This window comes from Monodelphis domestica, chromosome 6, assembly GCF_027887165.1.
Source record: "Monodelphis domestica isolate mMonDom1 chromosome 6, mMonDom1.pri, whole genome shotgun sequence".
NCBI lineage: Eukaryota > Metazoa > Chordata > Mammalia > Didelphimorphia > Didelphidae > Monodelphis > Monodelphis domestica.
In genome coordinates this window covers 125,617,518-125,637,211 of record NC_077232.1, presented here as the reverse complement: position 1 = coordinate 125,637,211, position 19,694 = coordinate 125,617,518, and the positions used below count along the sequence as shown (strand labels likewise).

General features: G+C 37.7%; 1 protein-coding gene across 10 annotated transcripts in view; it reads right to left on the bottom strand.

Moving 5' to 3' along the window:
• Positions 1 to 19,694, bottom strand: part of TBC1D1 (TBC1 domain family member 1) — a 341,861-nt gene that overhangs the window by 119,171 nt on the left and 202,996 nt on the right. The gene's annotated exons all lie outside the window — the stretch shown is intronic.

Below are 19,694 nucleotides of genomic sequence, written 5' to 3'. Positions count from 1 at the left end.
AAAGAACTTCCACTTATCACATACTCTGCAAACAGAAACTATGAAACAGAAGGTAGATAAGTTTTCTGAACCACTTACACAAAAGCACCACCAAAATACACCATACTGTGGGTGGCATCAAAATAATAAAATGAAATTAATGTCAAGATATGGATTGTTTAAATTAGATTCTCAAAAACAACCCCAATGGGATTGTAAGAATTTTAGAGGCAGTAATAATTCAGGTGCCACCAGATTAGATTGCCATCATTTAAGTCATACCCAGTGGAACTGTAAGTCTGGTTTGGGCAAATGTGTCAATATTTCACATGTCAAATGATCTCTTGACAGTTTTGTATTATTGCATTTTTCTTTCTTATGGCACATAAACATGTCCACTCCCAAGAAGGTTATTATCAAACAGAGTGTATGAACAGAATTCTGATCCATGCTTACAACACAGTTGAAAAACATAATATATTCAAGTCACTTCATACTATGACAATACCCAGCTCCATGAAGTCCAGAGTACACTACTTTGGATTCTCATGATGAACATCTGGCCCTTGGTTCCTCATCTCTAAGATGAGAGGGTAAGAGGGGATGACCTCTAAGGTTTCTTTCAGCTATAAATCTATAGCCTATCAAATCCAAAAGGGCTGTTTTCATTTTGTACTCCTAACAATTAGAAGACAGGGATATTAAGTGACTTCTTAAAAAGTCATCAAGTGAGCCAGTGAAGAGAGGGAGGAAATGAAGCAAAGGCTAAGCAATCTAGGCCGTCTATTGACTAAAACTTAGTGTCTCATTGCATTCCATGAAAAAACATTCCACCATCCACCACCTCCTAGGTTCCCTCTCGTGTCAACGAAAAATGCCAGTCATTCTAAAACTTCTGTGTTTACATAATACAAGTGTGTTTTGGGAGAGGAACTGAAACTAGATACTAGACCTGAAAAAAAGCTAACTATAGGATCAGCAACTGCAGCATCTTTTGTCATCAGCAGCTGGAGAAACTTTTAAAGTGATACATGAAGAAGCCATGTGTACTTTAGGAGAAAAGAAGAAAAAAAAAACCCTCCACATTAACACTGGCCAGCTGCTAGACAAAGTGTCCTACTTCCAAGAATGCTATGAAGAATTATCTCTAATCCATCTATAAGATGCCAAAAAAAAAAAAAAGCCTGGCTTTGGGAGTCAGACCATCCCCTGAGAGAAAATTCTCAATAGACAACCTGGCTCTTGTCTTTGTCCTGGACACTACTACAGGGGCACGCACATGTATTTATTCAATAAATATTGATTGAGTACCTACTCTACATGCTGTGGAAGACACAAAAGGAATAGAGAAGTTGTTCTTTTCAAAGAACTTAAAATCTAACATGGATGACATATAAATATACAAACACACAACTCTCTAAGATTATAAGCTGCCAAATTGTTGCTAAACTTTTTAGCAGAGGGTTTTCCTCAATGGGCAAGGGAAAAAGCATTTATTAAGTGCCTACTATGTGCCAAGCAGAGTACTGTGCAAAGTGCTTTACAAACATTATTTCATTTGATACTCACAACAATGAAGTCAATAGGTATTATTATGATCTACATTTTATCATTGAGGAAACTGAGGCAGTCATTAAGTAACTTGCCCAGGATGATCTAACGGTGTCTGAGGATGAATTTGAACTTGGGTCTTCCTGTGTCCACTGTTCCACTTAGCCATCTCAAGAGGGTAGCCAGGGGTAGAAACTGGGATTTCCCTCTAGAACTGAAAGCACTAACCCAGGCAAAAACAATTACTCTAGTAGAAGACAATCTATGGAAAATGCCATGAGAAAGCTATTGATTAGGGGCTAGAAAAGCTCAGAGGATGCAGAGGCTCCTTCTTACTGCAGAGGTCCCAGAGACAGCAGGTGAGATGGGTCTCAAAGAACAGACAAGAACAGGAAAGGTTATGGTGACATGGAAGTATATGGAAAACTTTCTCTTACCCATGGGATGAACCTAGAAGAGCAGTCAGAGATAAAAATGGAACATTATAAGGGGTCCAGATTGGGAAAACCTTGAAAGGTGGGCTATAAGGAGTTTGGTCATCACTTACTAGGCAACAAAGAACTGCTGGAAACTATTAGGCAGGGAAGTACCATCATCAGAGCAGGGTTTGGGAAAGAATATACCCATAGCCGGGTGTAGGAGAAATGACAGGGAGGTGAGATATGTGTCCAAGACATGCTAGCCACACAAAGGCAAATGAGTCCAAAATAACAGCACATGATAAAACTCTTTTAATGTACAGATTGTCAGTATCATTATATATTGGACTCTTGTTTGTTTGATAACTAAAACTAATGTATTTAATAGCCAATTGCCTTTAAAAAAAATTGTGAGGACACAAAAATTTATTGAGGACAAACCAGATATAATTAGGAGTTAATTGCACCAGTTCAGACCAGGCATGCTCAAGGTCAGAACTAGGGTCACGATAGGGAAGGGAAATTTTAAGGATAGATTCATGAAGCACTGGACTAGCATAGCACCTTAATTTTCACGACATTACTAGAAAGAAAAAAGGGAAAATGATGCATCATCTTTTTTTTTAAAGAACATAGAAAAGGTGAAGAGGAAATAAGGAAAATTAATCCTAGAACAACAGAGTAACTTGCAGTTCAATCAATAATTGAGTCTATTTGGAGACCTACCCAATCATCTCCGTGCATGTCTTATCTGGCCATCATCCTCTCTCCCTCTCCTAAGAGCCATCTCTCAAAGTTCAAGTTCTTCTCAACACAGATTAAAATTTCATTTGCTTTTTTGTTTGTTCTGTCTCTCTGATGACTCCTACTGAGCTTATACTACAAGAAAACTCAACTCTATTTTCACACAAGCTACTGTTTAGTCAATGTCTCCCTCATCCAACATGTACTTGTGAGCCTGACTTTTTGAACACCAATAGTGGAATTGACCTTTAACACTTTAAAGACACACAGTTTCATCAGGGTGGCTATTCTCTCCACTGAAACAGATTCAAACCCTCTACAAATGAGCAGATGCGATTTGGGAATTGCTGTGGTCAAAAAAATCAGCCCCACATAGCCCTCTGCTAAACATAAATCTGAGCCTCTCTAAACATAATGATGGGGATAAATGGGAAGAGCCTATCAATGGGCATGGTAGGACTTCCCAGAAATTGTACTTTATTCACATCATCTTCAAGAAGCCAAAGGCATCTCTGTAGCATAATGACACACTGGAGTAGAACTTTACATTTCTGACTATTAAATGTCATCTCATTAGATTTGGCTCATCATTCTAGACTGTCAAGCTCATCCAGGATCCTGATTTAGTTATTTGGTGTAATAGAGGTCCCAGTTTTTTGTCCTCTGCATATTTCATGTTATCTACACAGCTGGGTGGCACAGTGGAGATTGAGTGTTGGACTAGGAGTCAGGAAGACCCAAGTTCAAGTATAGCTCTGTACAACACTGGACAAGTCACTTAACTTCTATCTGCCTCAATTTCCCCAACTGTAAGATGGGGACAAGTATAGCACAGTTTTTAAGGGTCAAATGAGGTAATATTTGTAATGTGTTTGGCACAGAGTAGGCCCTTAATAGATGTTTGTTTCTTCCCTTCCTTCCTTCCAATTCCTTTATGTTAGTCATTAATAAAAATGCTGAACAAGGGGCAGCTGGGTAGCTCAGTGTATTGAGAGTCAGACCTAGAGACAGGAGGTCCTGGGTTCATCTCTGGCCTCAGACACTTCCCAGCTGTGTGACCCTGGGCAAGTCATTTAACCCCCATTGCCTAGCACTTCTAAGCCAATACAAAGGACTTGAACCTAGTGTGAGACTCGAGGTTGCCACACTTGATATACGTTAAGACATAGGCCTTCCTTGTATTCACACTCTTCATGAAAATACAGATAGTACCAAAATTTGGCTCCTATAATCTAGTCCCTTTTCTGTCTTTCATAATGTGGCAACTTTCTGTAGTCTTGGATACTGACTGGGTAAATGCTTAATTGCTTATATCATTTTAATTGGGTCCTGATTCAAGGACCTGTTATAGATTTACTTTTCCTTTACTTGGAATTTTTACACATGAAACTTTGGTAGTCTGTATTTCATACAGAAATTATCTTTTTTTATTTGGATTTTTTTTAATGTTTTTGATTTCTCTTACCGATTGATTAATATACCTCATAACTCAGCCATGCATCCCTAAGTGATCCCTATGTCTTTCAATCACCCTCTTTGCGGGGAGGGGAATGTAAAATTATTATTATTTTAAATTGCAAAGTTTAAATTCCTTTTGAGACAGCAGTTTTAGGATAAGAAACTCGCTACCTCTCCAAATGCAAAAAGTGAACTGTTTGGAGAAGACACCATGAAGATGCCTCCACAGACCAGACGAGAAGATCCAGAGTGAACTTTGGAATGTGGTGATCTGAACTGTGTTTGGGGTTTGATGTATACTCTTATGCCGAAGGGGACTGCCCCCTAACTGGCTTTTTGTCAAAGCGCCTAGCAATCTTTGGTTCTGTTCTCTTTTCCTCTTATCCTCAAATTATTGTAATGTCCTGGCTGGTATGTTTATAAGCCCCAGTGGAGAGACTAGTCTTTTCTCTACTCTGACTATCCATAAGTTCAGTTTTTAATAGCTTATTTTGATCAGCTATAGAGGAAACAACTGCCTAGATAATTTTTTTTTTAAGCCACGTTCCTCCTATCAAGGCTTTTCAGCAAAGCTAATTCTTGAGCTTCTAATCTTCCTCAGGGGGGGGATGTAAAATGGAGATTTGAACCCTAGACTTCAATCGCCAGAAGTCCTTGGTACTTCCCAGAATTCCATATAATCTCACCTGAGTCTCCACCTGGGCAAGATCACAAGGAGTATTTAACTGGCAGCAACGCCTCCTTCGCTCTCTTCCATTGCAATGATGTAGTGGGTAAGCTAAGCGCAGGGGTTTTGAATGGGCTAATCAGCCCTAGGTAAGTGGTTTTTTCTATTTTGTATTTTCTTTATTCTTAATTCTAATAATCCTTAATAAACCTCATAAAATATGATATTTCTATTACTAGAGACTAATTTAATTTTTACACTCCAACATGGAAGGTAAGGGTTTAAAAAAAAATGCTGAACAGCACAGATCCCTGGGGTAATACACTAGAGACCTTTAACATTAACCTTGACATTAACCTATTAATAACTACTCTGAGTCTAATCCCAATACTAAGTATACCAAACTACACTATTATCATACTATATTTTTCAATATGATCCATAAAAATAACCCAAAAGAGAGTCAAATGCATTGGAAAAAAAATCTAAATACACTTCAGCTTTCCTCAATCTACCAGTCAAATTACCTTCTCCAAAAGGAAACAAACAAGCTTAGTGTTGGGAAGAAATCTTCACAGAAAATTTCTGATAAAGGTCCAAGATAGAGGATACATAGGGAAATTTGGTAAAAATATTCAAGAACAAAAAATAAAACCTAGTAAAAAAGGATACAAGCAGAGTTTTCCAAAGAAGAAATGCAAGCTACAATAATCTCATGAACACAATCACTAATAATAAATGCAATTACAACTACCCTTAAGGATTCATTCACTCATTGGGATAGCAAAGATGATCCCCCCCCCAAAAAAGGGAAAATGATAACTGTTGGCGTGGATATGGGAGAATAGGCATTTTAATGCATTCATTGTTAGAAGAACTGTGATTTGCTATACATATAATGGAAAGCAATTTGAACAATACCAAAATGTCTCTGAGTATATCCTTATGCAAGCAAAACAAAAATATCACTATTAGGGCATATTCCTCAAGAAATCGATAAAAGGGAAAGGATTCATATGTACAAAAATATTCACAACAATACTTTCTGTTAAATCAAAGATCTAAGAGGGTAGCTAGCAATTGGTGAATAGATGAGAAACTTACAGCTTATGAATGTAAAAGAATATTACTTCACCAAAAGAAATCATAAAAGGGAGTGATTCAGAGAAACATGGGAAGACTTACCGGCACTGATAGAATGAAATAAGCAGAACCAGCAGAACTAGTTATAGAATGATGACAGCATATAAAGAAAACGACTTGCAAAGACTTAAGAATTCTGATCAACACAATGGCTAATCATGACTCCAGAAGAATGACATACTCCCCAAATCTTAGGGGAGAGATGATGTACTATAGGTGTAAACATACATTTTCTGAAATTATCAGAATTTGATAACACATTTGTTATAAAGGAAGGTTATTTCAAGAGAGGAGAATTTTGGGAAGACTGGACAAGGTATAAAAAGCAATGGTCATCAAGGAAATATTTTTAAAGCATTTTTTAAAAAACATTAAAAAAAACAAAAAATATTTTAAAAGGGCAGCTAGGTAGCTAAGTAGACTGAGAGTCAAGTCTAGAGATAAGAGGTTCTGGGTTCAAATAGGGCTCATAATACAGAGCTGATATACTAATAAGCAGAATAATAAACACATTTTTGGATATGGACAATGTGGAAATTTGTTTTGTTCTACTATGCTTATATATCTACATTTTAGCTAGAGGAAGAAGGAGGTAGAAAAAGTAACTGCTTTGATAATTAAAAAAAGATATTTTAAAATGGTTGGATCAGTTCACAGTTCCTCAATAGTGTTTTAGTGTCCTTATTTTTCTGAGACCCTCCAAAATTTGTCATTTTGCCCTTTTATATTAGCCAATCTGATAAGTGTGAGATATCGCAGAGTTTTTTATTTTAAAGATTAAAAAAAAAAAAGTTCACTTATTCAAGGGAAGAAGGAGATCCCATGAGACAGATGGACCCTGAATTCTGAATTTTGAACTGGAAGGATCTGGAGTCATCTGACAACTCTTTCACTTCTTATGGATGAGGAGATAGGGACCCAAGAGAATGTAAGTGACTTGTCCAAGGTTATATAGGTAGTAAAGAGAAGAGAAAGTCTAGTTTCCCTAGTCCATAAAGGAACGCACGCTTGATGAGAAATGAATGGTGGCATACAGAGGACAAAGATGAAGACACCCACATACAATACTTAGACAAAGATTTTATATTTTATATTTTATGGCAAGGAGTTAAATACTAGGTAGTTTGGTGGTATTCCCTGTACCTTTCAGTCAGCTGCATTACTGTAAAAATGTGGCCTGTTAGAGGATTTTGTTTGAGAAAAATCTGTCCTCTTCACACACTCGAATAAAGAATCCCTTTGCCATGTATAGATTATTCTTGTAAATATCTTAAATTTAAGAAAATAGGACCAGAGGACTTAAAACTCAGACCTTAGAGGTTTTCTAATTCAACTACGTCATTTTAGGGATGAGGAAACAGATCCATAGAGAAGTAAAACCACTTGATTAAAGGTAAGAAGGGGAGGCTAAGGGCAGGACCAGGAGTCTGGTTGTCTCAATTTAACTCCAAAGCACCTTGCATTGTATACTGCATTGCCTCTAAACATATGGATCAGAGACTATTTTCCTGATCGTCTTTAATGGGCAATAATAATGACTGATTTATTATAAGCATTTGGTACAATTTCCTCTTTTAGATATCTCAAGACTCAATCTTTCACTGACAGTAAAGCCAAGTTGACACCAGCACAGACCTCCTTTGAATTTTAATAACTGTTTTAGTCCAGCTGCTCTCCCTATCTTTGTAAGTTCCATTACTTTGCATTTACTTCATATGCCTTTTGTGTTATTTATCAAATACTTCCTCCCAACAGAATATATGCTTTTTGAGGGCAAAGATTATTTCATTTTTGTCTTTATATACCTAGTACTGTCAGCTTAGAGTTGACTCGATTGTGTCCAATATCCTCTGATATTACTGTGCTTGGTGCTTAATTAATGGTAATTGACTGATTTAGTGGCATTTCTCCTTTTCCATGGAACGTTGGGGACGAGTCTAAATTGTGAAGGCTCAACTACCACTAAGGGGGGAAAAAGTGTGTTGAACTGACAGAAGTGTGTCAAACTTGACAGAAACTTTTTTCTGTTTTAATCTCTTTGCTGCCCTTCCAATTTCCCCCTCAAATGCCTTTGGTATGACCTAGCTTAACTAACTCTTGCCAAGCGACCTATCAACTTGTTTTCTCACCATTGCTTCTCACTATTTTATGAGGTGATGCTGATCATAATTATGCTCTTGTTTCTACTCCCTGAGATTTTTAAAATGAGTTTATTTTCTAAGACCATGGCTATCATATTTCCCTGTTCAACAAGAAAATCAAGCTTACTGGCTGAGGACAGTTTTAGGCTCTTTTGATTTTCTTATTATGGAGATTGGTTTGTATCACTTAAACCACCCTAGGAAATAATGACTCATCAAAGGATCATAGATTCAGAGCTAGAAGGGACTTGAAAAGACATAAGTGCAATGCCTCGAATTTATACATGAGGGTACAGACCAAGAGAGACTGGTCCAGGGTCACAGAGTTGGTGTTTAAGCAGGGTTCACACTCAGATTTTCCTGACTCCAAGTCCAACTTTATTGCACATAGCTACTTCAATGTCTGCTCCTTTATCCACTTCCCATCTTGCTTAAATCCACAGCTTGCTTAAATAGGTTAGCTTGGAATTGACTCAACTGGTTAGATATCCTCTGATTTTTATTTTTCTTCTAATTTGGTAGTGACTCATGTATCTGAAGACAGATTTGAACCCAGGTCCTCTGACTCCAGTCTGGAGCTCTACCCACTGTGTTACCTAGCTGCCCCTAATGCTCTCTTAGTATGAAGCTTCTACAAAGTATATACCTTTGTACTCTTGTTTCTTAGTTTTTAACTGAATCTATGTTTAAGTTAAATTGCTAAATTTAAATTTTCTGGTTATAAAGCATTGAGTGCCTTTTAAAATAAATAATTTCATACTTGACAAGTTATAAACCTACATTACAGATAATCAACCCCCCAAATTATTTTTAAACATCAAAATCTTTCTTGTTTAACATTAATTTGACATTAATCAAAAGCTCATTTTTTATTTAAAAAGACAAGTAATTTGGTTGAATCAGGTACAAGAAAAAAGCCACAATTTTATGGAAGAGATCTGAAATTTAAAAAACAAACAAACAAACAAAAAAACCAGTATGTCTTCCTTAAACCTCCTTTACTATCTCATCTCCCAAGTCAACTTTTTCATTAGAGCAGCACTGCTATCAGCTATGCTTGATTAGAACACTGCCAGATCTAAACATAAACATCTAGATACATGCTGGTGATTCACCGAACATTAATGCAAACAGAGCCTATAGTACTAAAAGCTAAGGACATGATTTTTCAACCCCACTTTATTTAAGCATCTGCTGTACCGCAAAAAAAAAAAAGCTCTTGTTTACTACATTACTTTTAACTTCAACCATATGACTCTCCTCTAAATTGTTCTGACCAAGTTGAATGATTGTGTAAGTCATCTAAGGGGAAAAAAAACAAACAGCTTAAAGTCATAGAATGTTAGTTTTGGAAAGGCCCTTGGGTCACCTGGTCTAATCCCTTGTCCAATCTGCCTCTCTTTACTTCCACCCATTGATCTTATTTTCCCCCTTCTAAAACCACCCAGAAAGAGACTATCATCCATTCTCTTCAGCTATCCTTCAAATATTTGAGGGCATCTATCATGATCCCATTAAATCTTATCTTCTCTGGGCTAAACATTCTAAATTCTTCCAATTCCATTTGTCTCTTCATCTGTAAAATGGGGGTGATTATATTATATCTTTATAGGACTATTGTGAGGATCAAATAAGCATAAATGTAAAAATCATTTTGTAAACCTTAAAAAGTGAATTATTTGTATTTTTATTATAAGATGGTTATATAACACCCTCACCATATTGGTTATGATCTAGGAGAAAACAGTAAGAGTCTACTGACTCCCTTAATTTGGAAATATCAGTAATTATTGATTATAATAAAACAATAGATAATAATAGAGGGTTCCACAAAAGGAAACCTTTCAAATAACTACAGGGGAAATTTTTATTTATTTTAAAAGAATATTTTAAAAAGAGAATATAAATTCCTTTGCTTTCTTTAGCTCAGGACAAATATCATTTAAACTTCTCAAGTCAATCAGTCAATGAACATGTATTAAGAGCCTACTACGTATGAGGCATTGTGCTAAGTGCTAGAGATACAAACAACAAAAAAAAAGTTCCTGCTTTCAATGAACACACAATCTAATGGGGAAGACATTCTTCTATTCCTGCTTGTTCAAAAAACTGTGTACAACTTGGGGACATTCTTAGGAGGAAGGCACTAAGATGAAAAAGGACTAGGAAAGGTTTTCAGAAGGTGGGACTTTATCTGAGACTTACAAAAGGCCAGAGAAGCCAGGAGGTACAGATGAGGAGAGTTCATTCCAGAGTCACAGTCAAGAGGAAAAAACAGTGAAAATGCCCAGAATCAAAACAAAAAGTATCAAAGGAACCACAGGAAGGTGAATGTCATTGGACCTTAGACATACATATTTTGGGGAGAAGACAGGAAGTGCTCATGTTATGAAGGGCTTTAAAAAGCAGAGGATGGTATATCTGAGCCTGACCTGTGGATATGGTTGGGCCTGTACTTTAAAAAGTTCATTTTGACAGTGGAGGATGCTATACTTATCAACTGGAGATAAAAACACTAAAAATAAGAGACGGGTCTCATATTCCAGGAAGGGAAAACAACATTCTGGTGAGTGACGACCAGGGAAGACAGGGAAGGGTTTAGAATCGGGATAGGTCTGAAGCCTACAAGCAGCCTACACAATAGTCTAAGCATGAGGGCATGGAGGCCCACATCTGCCCAGGAAAAGAGGGGAGCTTCCATAGACGGAGATGGCAGGACCAGACAAATGACTGAGGGAGGGGAGGGGAGAGAGTGAGGAACTGAGGGTGACAGCCACACTGTGAGCCTGGGGGAACAGGACAACAGGGGTATCTGTGACAGGAAAGTCAGGAAGAGAAGAGAGTCTGGCGGAAATGACGAGTTCCCTTTTGGACATGCTGAGTTTCAGATGTCTAAGACAGTGTAGGCGATGGGAGAAGGGCCATCCTGGGAGAGATCAGGGATGGACTAGGACAGTTGGGAAGACAAATGCAAAAACTAAACAAGATGTCAGCCTCTTGGAACTGAGAGGGAAGTTACAACTAATAGGCTAGATGAGGATTTGAAATGTTTGCCTCTACAGAAAGGGCATGGGCTTCCAGGCACCCCTCTAGATTGGTGGGTAGTGGTTCAGGCTGTTGGAAAGGGATCATCTGACTCAGGACTGCCGAGTAAAAATTTGCAGAAGTTTGCTGCTGAAAGGGCCATCTCATCCAATGCATTCATTTTATGTTTGAGCAAATGGGAGCAGATGGACCTGAGGTCTCACAATAATTTTTTTAACACTCTAACCTTCCGTCTTAGTATCAATTCCAGCAAGGGCTAGGCAACTGAGCTTAAGTGACTTGCCCAGGGCCATACAGATAGGAAGTCTATGAGACCAGATGTGAACAGGACCTCCCAACTTCAGGCCCGATACGCTGTCCACGGTGCTATTTGGCTGCCCCAGGCCAGCAAAGAAAGGATAAGAACCCAGGTCTCTGGACTAACAGTTCTTTAATAACGCGTTGTCTACCACAACACCACATTCTGAAAAACATTTGGACTATAAATACATATTGGACGGAGAAGGAATAGGGACCAGATCTGCTGCCCAAAGAACAGCACTCAACTTTTCCACTTATAATGGTCAAGTGACTAGTGAACCTCAGTACCTCAGTATGGAGGATCAGTAAGTAATCCTCAGTAGTGAACCTCAGTAAGGATGGAACCTTTAGTACCATCAAAAATCGAAGATCCCAGGAGGCTGTTCTAACTGCACACACATACAGAGAGCTATAAAAATGTTAAGATGCTAGAATCTGGAGAAGAAGCAGAATATAAAATTTCCAGAAGTGAATATCAATAATCATTGATTATAATAAAACAATAGATAATAATAAAGGGTTCCACAAAAGGAAAAGAAAAATCTCTCTCTTCTCTCTTTCCCTGTCTCCTTCCCCTTTTCTCCCTGTCTGTCTGTCTGTCTGTCTGCCTGCCTGCCTGCCTGTCTGTCTGTCTCTCTTTCACACACACACACACACACACACACACACACACACACACACACACACACACACACAAACATAGATGAGAAGTCTGTGGAAGTCCCAAAAGTTTAGGAATAATGGCAGATTATATTTACATAGGGATTTAACACTTTACATGCATTTAGTTCTTTCAACAGAAAGGTTAAGGGTCAGAGTTAGAAAGTGCTGAGGGTGAGATTTTAACATAGATTTTACCCAACTCCAAGTCTATTCTCCTCTTGTCCTTATGCTAAACTCTTATGTTGGGTTCTAAAGTTGTATGCTACCCTTACAACTCCAGGTACCAGATACAAGGCATATGGCGTATTACTTTATAATTAATCATTTTGTTATGTCATACATCAAAACATTTCATTTTCAGGAATAAAAAAGGTTGTGGTGGGGAGGGGAGTATTATAAGGAGAGAGAGTGATTAAAATACCCTATAAAGAATTAGGATGGAGGGGTGGAGTCAAGATGGCTGCTTAGCAAGCTACAAAAGTTCAGACCTCGCGGAAGACCCTTCCTTACCAATACAGACTGAATGTTCCTAGGGCACCGAAATTCAAGGTGAGCAACAGGACAGAAGTGGGGAACCATCCTTCTGGACTCAAATCAAAAGGTACACCCCCCAAAAGCCAGAACCCGAGAATACTCGGGTCTAAGGGGAAGGCAGAGGGAAGGTCCCAGGACCCCTCCCCCCCCCAACCCAGAGAGCTGAGCCCCCAGCAGCAGAGGGAACCTCTGGGCGGGCAAAAGTTCTGGTTTGGAGGGTCTACCTTGTGAGCAGCGGGGCGCCCGGCACCAAGCGTCCAGCGTGGACAGCGGGGAGGAAGCCAGGGAGAGACCAGGGTGTGGCTGGGTCCCTCTGTCAGGCTCCAGTCTCACCATTGCCTTGGGGCACATCCAGACCAATCCAGTTGAATCTAACCCCATCAGGACTCCTCAGAGCTCAGGGAGGCAGGCAAAGGCACTGGGGAACCTTGCGGACAGCAGAGAAGCAGCTGGAGAGAACTGGAGAGAGCCTGGGCGGCCCAGCCTTCCAGGAGTCTTCGGCCTCAGAGCACATACAGCCCAACCCAGTTGAACTTAATCGATCAAAAGCCTCCAGAGGACAGGGAAGCTAACATTCCTCCCCTAGAGACTGTACCAAGAGATCTGACAAAGCTCCAAGAGGGGAGACTGACAGCCCCAAAACAAAAACAAAAAGAAAAAAAATGAGAAGAGCAAGAGCACAGACAAATACGGGGAGCAAAGAAGGGGTAAACCCAAGCAAACAACAGAAAAAGAAGAAAGAAATTATAATAGACAGCTTTTGCACAGGTAATGAGCAAAGAGCGAACGAAACAGAGGGGGAGGGATCAACAAAGGAAAAATCAGAAATCTCAGAGAATTGGATACAGGCTTTGGAAGAACTCAAAATGAAATTCAAAACACAATTAAGAGAGGCTGAAGACAATTGGGAAAAGAACTTAAAAACTAAGATAAGTCATCTGGAAACAGAGGCACTTGAACTAAAACAAGAAAAAGGTGTCTTGAAAGCCAAAATCAACCAGCTGGAAAATGAGGCAAAGGAGATGAAAGATGAGGTGAAGAAGATGAAAGATGAGAAAAAGGAGATGAAAGACGAGGTAAAGAGGATGAAAGATGACCTCCAAAGAAAATCAGACAAAAAGGAAAAGGATGTCTAAAAAACTAAGGATGAAATCCAGTCTTTAAGAACCAGAATACAACAACTAGAATCAAGTGACCTCACAAGGCAGCAGGACACTATAAAACAAAACAAAAAGAATGAAAAAATTGAAGACTTAGAAAATCGTTCAAGGAGAGACAATTTAAGAATCACAGGCCTACCAGAAGACCATGACAAAAGAAAAAGCCTGGACATTATTTTACAGGAAATTATTAAAGAAAACTGCCCTGATATCCTAGAATAAGAGGGAAAAGTGGAGATTGATAGAATCCACAGATCACCTCCTGTACTTAATCCCCAACTGACAACACCCAGGAATGTTATAGCCAAATTCAAGAACTATCAAACCAAAGAAAAGATATTACAAGCTGCCAAGAAGAAGTCATTCAGATACCAAGGAACCACAGTGAGGATAACTCAGGATATGGCTGCATCAACACTGAAAAAAAGAAAGGCATGGAATATGATATTCTGGAAAGGAAGGGAACTAGGTCCACAACCAAGAATCAACTACCCAGCAAAACTGACTATATTCTTACAGGGGAAAGTATGGTCATTCAACAAAATAGAAGAATTTCAAGAATTTGTAAAGAAAAGACCATACCAGAACAGAAAATTTGATGTACAAGCCCAGAATTCAAGAGAATCATTAAAAGGTAATTAAAAAAGAGGGGGAAAAAGAAAAACAAACAAAAAAAAATTTTTAAGAGACTCAATAAGTTAAAATGATATGTATCCCTATAAGAAAAGAGGTCATTGGTAACTCTTAAAAGCTGTTGTTATTATCTGGGCAGCATAAAGAAGTACACTTAGAGGGAATAGTAACAAACTGTATGGGATACAAGGACATAAATAGGTATATAGATATATGCATGCAAAAATACATACACATGAGTATGCATATATATACATATATATAACTAGAGCTTAAAAATAGGTTAATATTAAAAGAAATGGTAAAAGAAACAAATGGGGGTAAATTTATACGTCATGAGGAAGCTCATGATGGGAGGGGGGAGAACATCAATATACTGGAAGGTAAAGAGGTCGGAGACAGGAAATATTCAACTTTTATGTGCTTTGAAATTGACTCAAAGAGGGAAAAACAATCCAATCCATTGGGGGCAGAGAATAGATTTGCGCCCAATAAGAGAGTAGAAGGATAACAAACGGTCTGGTGGGGAGGGAAGCAGTACAAGAGAGGGAGGGGGCTGGGGGTTAATTTTAGGAAGACTACAGAGAAAATAAGGGGGGTAGATAAGAAGGGAGGGGGTTAGAAAAGGAAATAAAATAAGGGTGGGAAAAAGGGGAACTGTTTAAAAGCAAGCATTGGTGTAGAAGGAAATAGTGAAAGAAGAAAAGGCAGGAACAGGAGCAGAAATCAATATGCTGGGAAATACACAGCTAGTAATCATAACTCTGACTGTGAATGGAATGAACTCACCCATAAAACGCAAGCGAATAGCAGAGTGGATTAGAATCCAAAACCCTACCATATGCTGTCTACAAGAAACACACACGAGGAAGGTAGATACACATAGGGTGAAAGTAAGAGGGTGGAGCCAAATCCATTGGGCATCAACTGACAAAAAGAAGGCAGGAGTAGCAACCATGATATCCGACAAAGCAAGTAAAAATAAATCTAGTTAAAAGAGATAGGGAAGGTAATTACATCCTGATAAAAGGCAGTATAGACAGTGAAGAAATATCTGTACTCAACATGTATGCACCAAATGGCATAGCATCCAAATTTCTAAAGGAGAAACTAGAGAAACTCAAGGATGAAATAGATAGAAAAACTATACTAGTGGGAGAGAGACCTGAACCTTCCTCTATCTGAACTACATAAATCAAACCAAAAAATAAATAAGAGGTAAGAGAAGTGAATGAAATTTTAGAAAAATTAGAGTTAGTAAACATGTGGAGAAAAATAAATAGGGACAAAAAGGAATATACCTTCTTTTCTGCAGCATATGGTACATTCACAAAAATTGACCATGTATTAGGGCATAAAAACATTGCAAATAAGTGCAAAAGAGCAGAAATAATAAATGCAACTTTCTCAGATCACAATGCAATGAAAATAATAATTAGTAAGGGAACATGGAGAGGTAAATCGAAAATTAATTGGAAATTAAACAATATGATTCTCCAAAACCAGTTAGTTAAAGAACAAATCATAGAAACAATTTAATAACTTCATTAAAGAAAATGACAATGATGAGACATCCTTTCAAAACCTATGGGATGCAGCCAAAGCAGTACTCAGGGGGAAATTTATATCCTCGAGTTCATATATTAACAAATTAAGAAGGGCAGAGGTCAATGAATTGGGCATGCAAATTAAAAAATTAGAAAGCGAAAAAATTAAAAATCCTCAGATGAAGAATAAATTAGAGATCCTAAAAATCAAAGGAGAAATTAATAAAATTGAAAGTCAAAGAACTATTAATTTAATAAATAAGACTAGAAGCTGGTACTTTGAAAAAACAAATAAAATAGACAAAGTACTAGTCAATTTAATTAAAAAAAGAAAAGAAACAAACCAAATTGACAGTATCCAAGATGAAAAAGGAGACCTCACCTCTAATGTAGAGGAAATTAAGGCAATCATTAAAAACTACTATGCCCAATTATATGGCAACAAATATGGCAATCTAGGTGATATGGATGAATATTTACAAAAATATAAATTGCCTAGACTAAAAGAGGAAGAAATAAATTACCTTAACAACCCCATAATAGAAAAAGAAATTGAACAAGCCATCAAAGAACTCCCTAAGAAAAAATCTCCAGGTCCAGATGGATTCAAAATGAATTCTATCAAACATTCAAAGAACAACTAATCCCAATATTAAACAAATTATTTGACAGAATAAGCCAAGAAGGAGTTCTACCAAATTCATTTTATGACACAAACATGGTATTGATGATCCCAAAGCCAGGCAGGTCAAAAACAGAGAAAGAAAACTATAGACCAATCTCCCTAATGAATATAGATGCAAAAATCTTAAATAGGATACTAGCAAAAAGACTCCAGCAAGTCATCACAAGGGTCATCCACTATGACCAGGCAGGATTCATACCAGGAATGCAAGGATGGTTCAATATTAGGAAAACCATCCACATAATTGACCATATTAACAAGCAAACTGACAAAAATCACATGATTATCTCAATAGATGCAGAAAAAGCCTTTGATAAAATACAACACCCATTCCTATTGAAAACACTAGAAAGCATAAGAATAGAAGAGCCTTTCCTAAAAATAATAAACAGTATATATCTAAAACCATCAGCAAACATCATCTGCAATGGGGATAAACTAGAAGCCTTCCCAATAAGATCAGGAGTAAAACAAGGATGCCCATTATCACCTCTATTATTTAACATTGTACTAGAAACACTAGTAGTAGCAATTAGAGAAGAAAAAGAAATTGAAGGTATTAAAATTGGCAATGAGTAGACCAAGCTATCACTCTTTGCAGATGATATGGTGGTTTACTTAAGGAATCTTAGAGAATCAACCAAAAAGCTAGTCGAAAGAATCAACAACTTTAGCAAAGTTGCAGGATACAAAATAAACCTGCATAAGTCATCAGCATTTCTATATATCTCTAACCCATTTCAGCAGCAAGAATTAGAAAGAGAAATACCATTTTAAATCACCCTAGACAATATAAAATATCTAGGAATCTATCTGCCGAGACAAACACAGGAACTATATGAACACAACTACAAAACACTTACCACACAGTTAAAACTAGATCTGAACAATTGGAAAAACATTGATTGCTTATGGGTGGGAAGAACTAACATAATAAAAATGACAATCCTACCCAAATTAATTTACATATTTAGTGCCATACCCATTGAACTACCAAAAAACTTCTTTACTGAATTAGAAAAAAACCATAACTAAGTTCATTTGGAAGAATAAAAGATCAAGGATATCCAGAGAAATCATGGAAAAAAAATGCAAAGGAAGGAGGACTTGCAGTCCCAGATCTCAAACTATACTATAAAGCAGTGGTTATCAAAACAATTTGGTACTGGCTAAGAGACAGAAAGGAGGATCAGTGGAATAGACTTGGAGTAAATTATCTCAGCAAGACAGTTTATGACAAACCCAAAGATCCCAGCTTTTGGGACAAAAATCCATTATTTGATAAAAACTGCTGGGAAAATTGGAAGACAGTGTGGGAGAGATTAGGTTTGGATCAACACCTTACACCCTACACCAAGATAAATTCAGAATGGGTGAATGACTTGAACATAAAGAAGGAAACTATAAGTAAATTAGGTGAACACAGAATGGTATACATGTCAGACCTTTGGGAAGGGAAAGACTTTAAAACAAAGCAAAACTTAAGAGTCACAAAATGTAAAATCAATAATTTTGACTACATCAAATTAAAAAGCTTTTGTACAAACAAAACCAATGTAACTAAAAATCAGAAGGGAAGCAACAAATTGGGAAACGATCTTCATAAAAACCTCTGACAAAGGTTTAATTACTCAAATTTACAAAGAGCTAAATCAATTGTATAAAAAATCAAGCCCTTCTCCAATTGATAAATGGGCAAGGGACATGGATAGGCAATTCTCAGATAAAGAAATCAAAACTATTAATAAACACATGAAGAAGTGTTCTAAATCTCTTATAATCAGAGAGATGCAAATCAAAACAACCCTGAGGTATCACCTCACACCTAGCAGATTGGCTAACATGACAACAAAGGAAAGTAATGAATGCTGGAGGGGATGCGGCAAAGTAGGGACATTAATGCATTGCTGGTGGAGTTGTGAATTGATCCAACCATTCTGGAGGGCAATTTGGAACTATGCCCAAAGGGTGCTAAAAGACTGTCTGCCCTTTGATCCAGCCATAGCACTACTGGGCTTGTACCCCAAAGAGATAATAAGGAAAAAGACATGTACAAGAATATTCATAGCTGCAACTCTTTGTGGTGGCCCAAAACTGGAAAACGAGGGGATGCCCTTCAATTGGGGAATGGCTGAACAAATTGTGGTATATGTTGGTGATGGAATACTATTGTGCTCAAAGGAATAACGAACTGGAGGAATTCCATGGAGACTGGAACAATCTCCAGGAAGTGATGCAGAGCGAAAGGAGCAGAACCAGGAAAATATTGTACACAAAGACTGACACACTGTGGTACAATCAAAAGTAATGGACTTCTCCATTGGTGTCAATGCAGTGTCCCTGAACAATCTGCAGGGATCTAAAAAACACTATCCACAAGCAGAAGATAAACTGTGGGAGTAAAAACACTGAGGAAAAGCAACTGCTTGACTGCAGGGGTGGAGGGGATATGACTGAGGAGAGACTCTAAATGAACACTCTAATGCAGCTACCATCAACATGGAAATGGGTTCGAATCAAGAATACATATGATACGCAGTGAAATCGCATGTCGGCTATGGGAGTGGTGGGGGTGGGGTGGGGAGGGAAGAAAAGAAAATGATCTTTGTTTCCAATGAATAATGTTTGGAAATGACCAAATAAAACAATGTTTAAAAAAAATAAAGTAAAATAAAATAAAAAAAGAATTAGTATGGAAATAAAAAGAGTGGTGGTGGAAAGGGGAGTAATATAAGGGAAGGGGAATCGGGGGGGGGGTGATTAAAAGCAAAAAAATTTCACTTTCTCACTAGCAGAATATGGAACCAGACTTTCTGTCAAAAGGCAACAATAAAAAGGAAGCAACTAGCAAAACATATTAAGAAGAATAGTTAATGTTTTGTTATTTTTCACTCATTTCAATTATATCTGACTCTTTGTGATCCCATTTGGGATTTTCTTGACAAAGATACTGGAGTGGTTTGCCATTTCCTTTTTCAGCTTATTTTACAGATGAGGAAACAGAAGCAAACAGGGATAAGTGAAT